The sequence below is a fragment of the Anolis sagrei genome, chromosome 6, assembly GCF_037176765.1.
Source record: "Anolis sagrei isolate rAnoSag1 chromosome 6, rAnoSag1.mat, whole genome shotgun sequence".
NCBI classification, from domain to species: Eukaryota; Metazoa; Chordata; class Lepidosauria; order Squamata; family Dactyloidae; genus Anolis; species Anolis sagrei.
Genome location: NC_090026.1, coordinates 47,661,486 through 47,674,314, shown reverse-complemented (window position 1 = coordinate 47,674,314; position 12,829 = coordinate 47,661,486). Strand labels below are relative to the sequence as shown.

General features: G+C 36.8%; 1 protein-coding gene across 3 annotated transcripts in view; it reads right to left on the bottom strand.

Moving 5' to 3' along the window:
* GJC1 (gap junction protein gamma 1) overlaps positions 1-12,829 on the bottom strand; it is a 41,676-nt gene that overhangs the window by 20,749 nt on the left and 8,098 nt on the right. The window lies entirely within an intron of this gene.

Sequence of the window (12,829 nt, the reverse complement as noted above, 5' to 3'; positions counted from 1 at the left end):
TCCCAGCCGTCTATGGGGTCCTCTCCCAAAGCCTTTCCTTCTTTGGGAGACAGATTGGCCCTTAAAGGGACTGAATGGCCACCACCCCCAAATCACATGAAGTTGTACAAGACTGTTGTACTGCTGGCCTCATAGGGCACAATGGTGCTGTGACCGTCTTGAGGGACATCTGCTTCCATCCTCCCATTTCCTTCTTTGGGGGGACAGATTTGATTTTGACCTAATAATCAAACATAATCTGGTGCCCATCTGCCTGGAAGAAGGGAGTTGGACTAGGGTCGCCTCCAACTCTAGGATTCTATAAAAATGAGGAATTGGTTGATACTGGTTTCTTTTATTGATTTATATGGACGACATTCAATTTTATGCTTTTAAAAAAACGTTTTTGTCAAAACTTTAAAAATATTACCATAAATCGGTAGATGTATGAATATCTCTGAAAGTTGCGGGGGAATGATCCCCTGCTACCTTTTGTTATTCTCTAGAAAATTCAAGGAGGTAGCTCTTTTAAAAAAAAGTTTTTCATAAAACATTTAAAAATTCCCTAAAAATCAGTGGATCATCAAAACGTTATGAAATTTGGTGGGCTAAGAGTGGGGAATGTGTTGTACCACTGTTGCATGTTTAATCATGATAGCTCAAAAATGAGGGAGAGAGAAGCCCTTGAAGTTTCCCCACTAACAGTAATACTTTCCCTATTGTGCATGTGTGACAACCATTAATGAATAAATTATGAAATTTTGTAAGTCTCATTAGAGTTTCTTTTTTTAATGGATCGCACATGCCTAGATTTAGCTTGGAAGTGGAGCTGCCATAACATGGGTGTTGTCCACTCCCAATAGAAAGTGCAAGTGATAGTCTTGGAAGTACACTGGAAGTTTCGTGGAACAGGAAGCCTAATGAACAGGATATGGACTAATAAACCCAGATGATATATGGGGATGGAAGAATAGAGTTGGAAGTCACCTAAAAACTCCTCCAGTTCAATTTTTATTAATATTTACTGTTACCACACCCCTGATAGCTGGTTATCTAACCGCAGGATTAAAACTTCTCACAAAGGATGACCCATCTCTGCAAGATGAGACTAAGCATTCATCTGTATCAGTATCTATTTTTCTAGAATTAGCCAGAAGCACTTTGGAAGTTGGCAACATCCAAGCACCTGTCATTCTACTGTTCATCTCCAGCACTCTATATATACTGACTCTCAATATGGAGCTCCATTTAGCTGTCATGACAACTGATGTATCTATTCTTCACACTGACCTATCCCTTTACCTTATTTAATAACTATGTTGGCAGCCAGAGGTCAACAGGACTTCTCTGCAAGTGAGCTGGAAGACCAGTGGCAAAACCCTCCATGCCTTGTGTACTAACCTTCTTGGTTTCCATCATAACCATGAAGTGAAGAAAATCTTTTCCTTGCCAACCAGGTCATTGGTGGCAATTATTTTTACTAGCCAACTATAATGCTAGTAATCTCTGGCCCCATCATTCCTCCAGAAAAATGGACACCTCCTTCTTCACAGTCAACATAAAAACAAGATGTTCATTTATAATAATAATAATAATAATAATAATAATAATAATAATTTGTTATTATTTATTTATTTATATCCTGCTTTATCTCCCCCAAAGTGGACTCTAAGCAGGTTAGCTTTTTAGGGCAGTAATATTGGTGGATTTATTTACAAGGTTGAATGATGGAGAAGATAGTTGTGTCTTATCATTTCCAATTTAACATCTTCCCATACCACTGTCTCTCCTCCCTACACACAAAGATCCCACTTGAAGCAATTAAAAATCTTTAGCTATAAAACCCAACAAGATTCCTTCCAATGGTTTTTTTGCTCTCTGTTTTCATCTCAAACCATTCATTTGGGCTCTCAAAACATTTAGAAGCTTCTCTGCCTATTACTCTGCAGCCATCTCAAATAATAGAGCAGGTAGTAATGCTATTGGTAAATTCATTTAGGCTCCTAGAACATTTCAAAACATCTCTACCTGTAACTCTATAACCAGCTCAAATAGAGCAGGTAGCAATACCATCGATACGGGCTGTCCATTGTGTTGACCTGGATATGTGCAGCAAACCAATATAAAGTGTTCATAAGCTAAATTGCAGAGATGCATGAACTGCTTCTATTAAATTGGCACTGGAACGCTCATTCTGTAAGTATTTTGAAGCATCTGTTTGAGTGTAAGCAAATAAAACATTTTTCAGTCCACTGACTCCATAGGGAAATGCCTCTTGCATCAACTCATCCGATTTAAATTTTCCATTACATTTCAACTTCCATACATACAATCAACTCCCCCCACCCCATTTTATTTATAGCTTGGGAAGGAAGCCCCAACTCCTAGCACAAACTCACAGGGTCCAGATCGCTTAATTAACTGCACTGTTAAGTTTACAGTCTAGTGAGCAGAGATGTGAGCATTTCCAATTTCATCCAGTGGTACTGGGTGAGGAATTCAACATTCCAATACTAATGACTTCCTATTTCTTTGTTTTATCTTTGTTTAAGAAAAGCAAGCTGCTAGCTGCAAAAACCCTGAAGACTGACAAAGTCAGGATAGATCCAACTAGCTGACCCAGGCAAAGCCTTCAGCGCTGATTTCAAATGTTCTGTATAATAAATAGAATAAAATATGTCACGCATATAATTCTAACAAATTTCAGATTGCACATGCTTTATACACAATTCTCCGAATTTAGGTTGATGTGGTGGAGAATGTGGGTGACTCTGATATATTTCTTCCCATGAATACTATATAAGAAAATATACTCTTCAGAAATCTGTTATAAACCCGTCAATGGGTTTTAATCCTTGCTGATTAGGTTTTTAAAATTAAAGCCCACTGTTCTTGAAAATACTATGGTACCAGAGGAGGATACTAAAATGTGTATGCATATCAAACTACAGTTCTGTGTTTGAAAAGGCTGAATGTAATCAAACCATTTTTCCCAGAAATTGCTGAGAAGACATGTGGAAAAGATGTGGGTCAGCAGTAGCCATGCATTCCCATAATGTCTATTTAGACTCTCTGTAACAGACACTTAAGCCTTGAGCAATTATTATCACACAAACATCTTGGAAGAATTTTCAGAAAACCTGCTCTGCTCTTAAAATAGCAATCCACTACTATTATTTCATTCATTCTTGGCCAACAATATGCTCCATTCTTGGCTGACAGTCTTACTTTGAAATTCAAAATCTCTGTATCACAATCAACCATTTATGGACTGTATTTCAAAGCAAAATCCTATTTCCAATCACATAAATCTTCACTGCTTAGCAATAATTAAGTCATATGATGGTATTAAACTCTGTACAGTCAGAGCAAAATAATGCCATACAGCATTATTCACAATGGAGTCATCATAACAGGACTTCAATATGTCATTCTTGTTAATGAGGCAAATTCTGGGTAGAAGAGGGAGTTTTTGAAAAGAAGGGTATAGCGTGAGATAATGACCCATTCATCGGAAAAGGTTAACGGATTGTATAGTTCCGCGCAAAAATGATGCAGTGCTGTCCCACTCGGGTAGCTAGTGCTGAATCCTAATCACTCAGTTTCTGCCTTTGGTCCGCTGTGACAAACACAATGCAAATGAACAAGAGTTCCCAGTTCAGGTCAGCTGAGGTTGAAACTTTCAGCCTCAGAGAAGGCAGAGTAGTCACAAGATTAATGCCGGAAAGTTGGTATTTTCTCCAAATATTACAAGCAATATTTACTGCATTGCTTTCTTCACATAGTTATTCTTTTTATATTCTCTATTTATTTTCTCTGTAATCATTACAACAGTCCATCGTTATTGTTAGCATACTGCAAATGTGCGAGAACTTAAAAAAAAATAGATTTTTCTGTGCTAAATGTCATACAATCTCCCAGCTAGCACTCTGCTGGCTGGAGAATTTTGGAATGTTATAATCCAAATAAATCATTTTCCACACTCTGGGAAGTGGAAAATGGGTTTAGGTTATTAAAAAAACAGCAAATTTATTTAGTGTAGTACTTCTAAAGCTATCTGATATGGGGGGCCAGCAGGATTTTCCCCCAGAATATGCTAGGACTCAGTACTATTTTTGTACTCATTGCATTTTTTCTTTCTTGCAAATTTTTCATGGACTAGCAGTCATTCGTTCAAAGACTAGAAGCAATCGATGGACCACTACTTTTAGTTGCACTACATTAGTAGGGCAGAGGCAAAGTTTAAAGAATAGAGTACACAACTCAAGGTCAAAATTTTAAATTAGAAAAAAAACACAATTATGCCCTTAAAACTGTTCCATAGCACACTCTATCCATCTTGCATCTACACTGGTACTCATTCCTACTTAGTCTCATTTACTATCAGTACATTAGGACAAAAGTGATATACCTTATATACTCTATAGCAGGGGTCCTCAAACTAAAGCCCGGGGGCCGAATAAGGCCCTCCAAGGCCATTTACCCGTCCCTCACTCATGGTCAACCTAAGTCTGAAACGACTTGAAAGCACACACCACCACCAACAACAACAGCAATCCTATCTCATCAGCCAAAAGCAGGCCCACATTGAAATACTATATTTGTTAAAATTGGTTAAAATTGTTCATTTTATTTTTTTAATTATTGTATTGTTTTTAAGTGTTTTTTGGCACTACAAATAAGATATGTACAGTGTGCATAGGAAATTCATGTTTTTTCAAATTATAATCTGCCCCTCCAACAGTTTGAGAGACTGTGGCCCTCTGTTTAAAAAGTTTGAGGACTCCTGCTCTACAGTAAAAAATAATTGGCTCCAAAAACCTTGGTCGACTTATTCATACTGTACCTTAACTGTTATAAAAAATGAACAGTTCCCTTCTCTGAATACAATGGCAAACAGGAAAAACTGACAAAGATGCGCTGATCTTCTGTACTCTCTCCACTGTGGCCCTACTTCTAGACTTTTTGAATGCCTGGCTGGGGAAAGGCTGATGAATAACTGAATAACCTTCAAGTTATCAAGGGGTCATATTAAAATACATAATTATGGTCTCAAAACCTGCTCTTGACTTATACATGATTGCCATCTACATGAGTATATATGATATATCAGAAAGAGAGAGTGGTAACACTGATGTTTCTGTGACAGTCTTGTAAATCTTATACCATAGAGCTTCATCTTTAACCATTACTCTATATACCAGTCTCTCAAAGAACAATACATCCACTTCCATTTTATCTCACCTAGGTGTCCATCAGAAGTATCTAAAATTACTGTGTTAGATCAAATCAATAGTTCACTGAAATTGTGCTTGGGAAAAAATGCAAATCAGACAATTGCGGGGACGAGGGATAGGGCCTTCTCAGTGGTGGCCCCCCGGCTGTGGAACACCCTCCCTGTTGACATCAGACAGGCACCCTCCCTTATGTCCTTCCGGAAGAGCCTGAAGACATGGCTATTCGAGAAGGCATTCAACTAAAGGCTACAGTAACTGGAAATGACAACTGGAACGGAATATTGACTATGAGATTGGTTATGATTCTATGATAAGACGAAGCGGATTACTTTAGTGTAATTTAAATGATAATGTATTAGTGATATGTTGTTTTGCCGTTGTAGCTGATTGTAAAATATGCTTTTTATATGTTGTACACCGCCGCGAGTCGCCCTAGGGCTGAGAGCGGCGGTTAACAAATGCACCAAATAAATAAATAAATAAATAAATAAATAAATAAATTTCCATCCCCGATTGGCAGTCCATTTTTTTTTGGTAAATAAGAGTACATTTCCCACTAAGAATTACCATCATGAATGACATGATACCTTTAGAAACTTCTGTCAGATAGGTCTTCTCCATATAATTACGCTTATGTTCAATATCCACATTGATATATCCGAAATGGCCAATTGTTATTCAGAGGCCTATTCTCCAAGTATTCATGTTGTCATATTTTAGACATATAATCAAATAACTACGACCTGACACTGTCATCTCTTTCCCCTGCACCCCGGAGATCCCCTCCAGGGCACTTTTGCTGACATCAGCAAAGGCAACCCTGCGGGGACAGAAAAAGAGAGGTGTAATCCACTCTCCTTTTTCTTGGTTGTGTGGATGCCTTTGCTAATATCTACAGCGGGTTTTCAAGAATGATTAGTTTCTAGGTCCTTTCCCTAGGTCATTAGATACTACTATGTTCTGAACTTTATCCACTTCCCTGGCCCTATGATACTCTGTTGCACTACCTCTTGCCCAGCCCTTTTTATAGTTGGCCACGTACATTTTCTAATCCTGACCGCTGGTATTTTGAACCCATCTGATGGAGTTATAAGCTATAATGAAACTGTATTTTAAATTTTTGTGTACGTTTTAGTAGGTTCTTATGTTTTCTGATGTTTATTTTAATTTGTATAGTAATTGAATGCTTTGTCTTATACGTTGGAAACCGCCCTGAGCCCCCTTGGGGAGATAGGGCGGTATACAAATAAAGTTTTATTTATGTATTTATTTATTTATCATCATCATCATCATCATCGAGCAACATGGGGATTCTAGCCCCTGCTTTCCTATATTCCTGCTTGGTTATAGATAAATTACTTTCTCCCATGACCAATAACACCCTACATAGTTACAAGCATATCACAATACATTTAGAAATCGATATAATGGGACCACAACTGGGAAAAATCCAATGAATTGACTGGGAACACGCTGTGATGTGGGGCTTTATAAAATCAGTCACTGCCCTAGTTGGATAGCGACCAAGCTAACCCTGTATTTCATGTTCCATGGGTATCTAAAAATCTAAAAAAATTGAAGAATTTCAATTCTTCCCCACCTCTGATTCTTGCTTTTAAGAACTGGCGGAACAGTTTTCCTGCTCAAGTTCTATGAGGAATAGCTTAAGGAGTCAGGCATGTTCATCTTAAAGAAGAAAAGACGAAGAGACGATATGACGACCATATTAAAATATCTGAATGGATTTCATGTAGAAATGGATCAAGCTTGTTTTCTGATGCTCCAGAGACTACAACATGAACCAATAGATTCTAATTACTAGACAAGATTCTACCTAAACTTTAGGAAAAAAATTCTTTTCAGTAAGAACTTTTTGATAGTGGAAAAAATTGCCTAGGGAAGTGGTACACTCTCCTTCTTTGGAGGTCTTTGAACAGAAGTAATTTAGTTATGTATGGGGTTAGAATACATGGCCCTCTATGATTCTAGGTACCTATGTTTCATATTTATGATTCTATATGCCTAATACATTGCTTGGGTGCGTGATGATTTCTCCAAAGCATCACACACCAGGGGAAAATGCCTAGGCATGTGAGATTTTTGTGTCTTTTGATTTTTATAATGTTACATGCTGTTATCTGAATAAGACACACAGGTATCAAATTGCTTGATCTACATGGGAAGCATAAGAAAACATGACTGATATCTGAGCAGCTACAGAGAAGAGAATGGTAACAATGAACTTAAACATGAGGACAGAGGTTATAAATTTATCACCTTAACACAGAACTTTCCAAACATTTCATGCTGGTGACTTACTTTTTAGACACCCACTACTTTACAACACAGTAATACAGTTTTACAAGTAAACTGGTTAAAGCAATCCATTAAAAGAGATACAAACACATACATAAACTGTAATAATGAAATGTATGGGGACACAACATGTCTCATGAAAATCTTTCATTTGCATTTTTAAAAAAAAGTGACTTGTAAGATAATAACATACATTTTCAAGAGTTTTCTCATTACATTTGTGCAACATACGTACACACTGCAGCCGGTATACTAATGTGTCAATAGACATAATTTAGAAAGTTTTGCCTTAACACATGCTTAGAGGTGCTAAGCCATTTCTTTTTAAATGATTACTTATTGAACAGTAAAGAGTAAAGAGTCAGGCCCCCAATGATTGAATCGGGTATAGATACCCGAGTCTGGTTCTTGGTAGTTATATCCTGGTTTTGAATTGCCCAAAGTTCCTTCAACTGATCAAGAAATCTCCTCATGTGGGAATTAGAAAAATAATACATCGTTTGCTGAGACTCCAGCTTATGCTGTACAGCATCCGACACACTACAACAGCAGGAAGAAGTTCCATGTGTGAAGGAAAAAGCCAAATTGTCGCACGTACACACACACACCCTCCAAAGCTGGCAAAGACTTCACACTCTCCCCAACTTTATCCCCAACCCTGGCTGGCTAAACCTGCAGTCAACCCATCAATATTTGGTGGAATTGCATCCCCAAGGGGTACAATATACTTTTCAAACAATATACACAGGGTATGCACGCCTTGTTTTTAGGCTGTATCACATACTCTAGAAGACTTTATGATGTGTCCCATATGGGTGTGCTGCAAATGTCATTTCCCAGTGCCCCACTTTGCAATACTGCTCCCTAGCTGAAAAAATGGGTTTTAAGGTCATATTTCGTTATTAATGACTGAAAGTGTGAATTTCAAAATTTGCAAGATCATCAATCTAGTTTACAATCTCACAACTACTGAACATGATGCCAGTCATTCATTTTTTTAAAAACAACAACACATTCTTACTAAAATTGAAATTGTTAAAATATTACAGATAATTTAAATTTAAAAATACATTTTTGTAATTCTTCATTTTGCCTTTGAAATAGTGTCAGTAAAGTTTGAGTATTCCCTATCTGGGGTTCCGAAATCCAAAATACTTCAAAATCCGAAACCATCCAAATGGGTGGGAAAGGAACATTTTTACTTTCTGATGTTTCCCTAGTTGCAAATTTTGTTTCATGCATAAAATTATTAAAAATTCTGTGTATAAAATTATTTTGATGCAATGTGTATAAAGCACATGTGTCAAACGCAAAGCTCATCATTTTATGTAGCCCACAAGATTTTCAATGCCAGTGCAACATGGTTACATTTATACTGTCTTACAATTACAACCAGCCCTTGAAGGCAACCATAAGACTGATGTGTCCCTCAGTGAAAATAAGTTTGACACCCCTGGTATAAAATGTATGTGAAACTTAAACAAGTTTTGTTTAGTCTTGGATCCCACCTCCAAAATCTTTCATTATGTATGTATACGCAGATACAAGTATTCCAAAATCCAAAAAAATCTGGAATTGAAAACTTCTATAGTCCTAATCTTTTTGGACAAGGTACTCAACCTGTAGGTGAAAACTATCACCTTATATTGTTGGCACTGTTCACAACTAAGTATGTGAAGGACTAAATGAGTGATAGAGATGTGGACACACATACACGCAAAACTGCACAAACATCCTCACAGCACCAGAAACTTCACAAATGGAGGACAAAGGTCTATAAAAGGCTTTGTAGCCATATGCAGTGTGGGGTCATCATTATGGACTGAGGATCCTGATAAGTCAGGGTTCCCAAGTAAAGTAATTCTGTAAACATGTTGTGTCGAACATTGCTATGCAGTCCTTTGCATGCCATCTGTGAAGAATTCTGATGTCAACAGGGGTTTGAAGACGCCATAGAATGGAAACTATGTATAATAATAATCAGCAGCAGTAGTATCAGAATCACTACCACCTTACTCATTTCTATCCCATCTTTCCCCCCATTTTGAGAGCCAAGGTGGCTTACAGAATATTCAATCTAGAACACATTAAAAACATAAAGAACATTGAATCATAGAGTTGGAAGAGACCACAAGGACCATCCAATCCCACTTGCTGCCATGCAGGAAAATACACTCAAAAAACTCCTGACAGATGACCATCTAGCCTCTTCTTAAAAACATCCAGAGAAGGAAACTCTACCACTCTCTAAACATATATAAAAGTTATTTTAAAGAGTCAGTTAACAATATATAGAGTTAAAACCCTTTAAAGTAATTAGAAGTCAGAATATGAAATACAATTGTCAATCCATGAGTGCTTCGATTGTGTATTCCTATGTGACAGGGGACTAGATGGCTCTTGTGGTCTTTTCCAACTCTATGATTCTATGAAAAGCCCACTGTAGTCAATTCCTAAATGCCTGCAGGAATAGGATTTTTCCTGCAGCAAGGAAGGGGATATTCTAACAGCCCTAAGAAGCAAGTTGCAAAGTGTTGGAGCAACCACTGAGAAGGTTTTAGCCCTAGTTCCCAAGAAACATGGCTTGGAAGACAGTGGGACAGAGTGAATGCCTTTCTTTAAAGCTCAGTCCTTCATATATCCTGGACTGTAGCTGTATAGGGCTTTACATTCAGCACTTTTGAATTGGAAATCAGATGGCAAACAGTAGAAGCCTTTTATGCCCATGTTTCCACCACCCATTTAAACTCCATGTGGGTGCTTCAGTCTTTCTACCTATCAGGGTAACAGTGTTATGGTTTGTTCATTGCGTAAATTCTCTTCTACATATCCAGATAAAATTAACATATTTCCTTTTGGGATTTTACACAGAAGAATTTCCTCCTGGAACACAACCAATTCCCAGTGAGTTGCAGTTGTCATATGGATTTTATTGTGATGTTGTTTTTAGCTACTTTTGGAACTTCTAGTTAGCTAAAAGGCTGAGTTGGTGGTTTTGTCTTTTAGAAGTTTCCAAGAGACCAAACATCCTAGGAAAAACCACTGGCAATGATTGAGACTCTATCTGTACTTCCTGTTTTGTTTTGTTTTGTTAATTTAGTAGCTGGCACCTCACAAACTGCCATTGTTTAATTTTTCTTCTTCTATAATTCCTTAGACAATGGGTCCACCAGACAGCAGTTTGTTATGAGTCTCCTTAAGTCTGGTGACTGTCTGAAAGGTGAAGAATAAACTAAGGAGGAATAAAACTAGCTTAGCAAATAAGAAACAGATATTTTCAGATTTTCATTGAAACCATGTCACTGCTAGACCACACAGGATATAAGTGTCCTTCTCTTTGTACAACAAGTTTTTTAGATCAGGGGTCCTCAAACTAATGCCCAGGGGCCGGATATGGCCCTCGAAGGTCATTTACCTGGCCCTCGCTCAAGGTCAATCTAATTCTGAAACAACTTGAAAGCACACAATAACAATAATCCTATCTCATCAGCCAAAAGCAGGCCCACACTTCCCACTGAAATACTAATACGTTTATATTTGTTAAAATTGTTCTTCATTTTAATTACTGTATTGTTTTAAGTGTTTGTTTTTTTTGCACTACAAATAAAATACATACAGTGTGCATAGGAATTCATTCTTTTTTCAAATTATAATCCGGCCCTCCAACAGTTTGCGGGACTGTGACCTGGCCCTCTGTTTAAGAAGTTTGAGGACCCCTGCTTTAGATAATCACTAGTTTCAAAAGCAAATGAGAAAGCATAGTATTGTATGTTCCACTGCATCACGTGTAATAAAAAATAACTAAAGATCCACCTTAACTGAGAATGATTCATTTAATTCAATAAAAAACAATCCTAGTAAATATTAATGAAATTTATGGCAATGATATAACAAGGTCTCATAAACATCTAAGAGTACAGATTCTTAATGTACGTTTCGCTGGGAAGGGACCATGGTAACTTTCAATTCCATGCTAAGTTCAGAACAGTGATTGCATAAAAGAACTTCTAATATGTTCTAGATATGTTAACATCCAAAAGACAGCAAGTGACACCACACAGAGTGGGATTGGAAGCAGTGAACACATTTTTGAAACTGAAGTTACAAAATGGTCTTGATAAATGCTGTATTCCACTGATAAAAGCAGAATTAAACTCAATAAGGACAAATGCTGCACGTAAGAAATGTTTTTCCAAAAGCAGCTGGAAAGAGGCATGGAAAAAAGGACTGGCTTACTGCTTGTGGTCTTCTGAAATGCATTGCATGGAGCCTAAAATGTTGACCATAACTAAATACACATGAGGTACAGCAAAAGTTAAGTCAAGCATCAAAGATCAAACAATAATGCCAAATACACAAAAACTAAACACAACTACAGTACATGACCACACCCCCAAATATTCAAGTCACGGTCTACACAACTTGTTAACATTTTATACTGGGCGTTAAACAAATTTCTGGCACATTAAAACCAAATGCACTTTTGTACAGAGAGACTTTCCTGTAATTCCTGTTGAAACTATAAGAAGCATCTTTGCTTCTGTTTTTCTCCTCTGTTTGAGAAAAAAAAGGATTTAAATATTTTCAAGAAAATTCAAAGCGGTAACTGCAAGTGTTGTTATAATGTTCTCATTTTTTTGCAAACTAACAAAGAAATGGGCGGTAAATATAAATACAGCGCAATGGAAAACAATTATTTGGAAATGTGAGAGAAAGGGTTTGGTTTCAGAACAAAGTCTGGATGCCATAGTGTCAAGCTAGTAAATACACATACTTAACCATTTTAATGGATATTGTCAGTTCATGCTTTTCTTGAAATATCTATGCAAAGCAATGTCCAAGAATATTTAAAAGGATTTTAAAGGATTAGTTACTTTCACAATAAATTATGGTATTAACTCATAATTTTCTAATGCATCCCCTCAAAAAGATGCAGAATGAATACAGTAAATGCATTAATGTTTCTCATAAACTCAGTTTGCAATTTCTCTTCATAAACCATAAACGAAGAAGAAATAATAATGTGCCAGAACTCTTATGTTCTATCTCTATTTCAAACACTTTGATTCAAGTAAAGGTGTCACTGGATTCAAATGAACTAAGTTTATAGAAGCATTTTTTCACTCTTCTTAAAAAGCAAATAAAATAAATATTTAAGTAAAGAAATTATTACACTAAACGATTACTACAAATCATTACTTATTTATTTTACGAAAAGATTAATTTAGTCTTGAAATCAGAACATGCTTTTAAAAAATTAAGTTTCCGCAATAAATTGATGATTCCTTTGTTTTCAG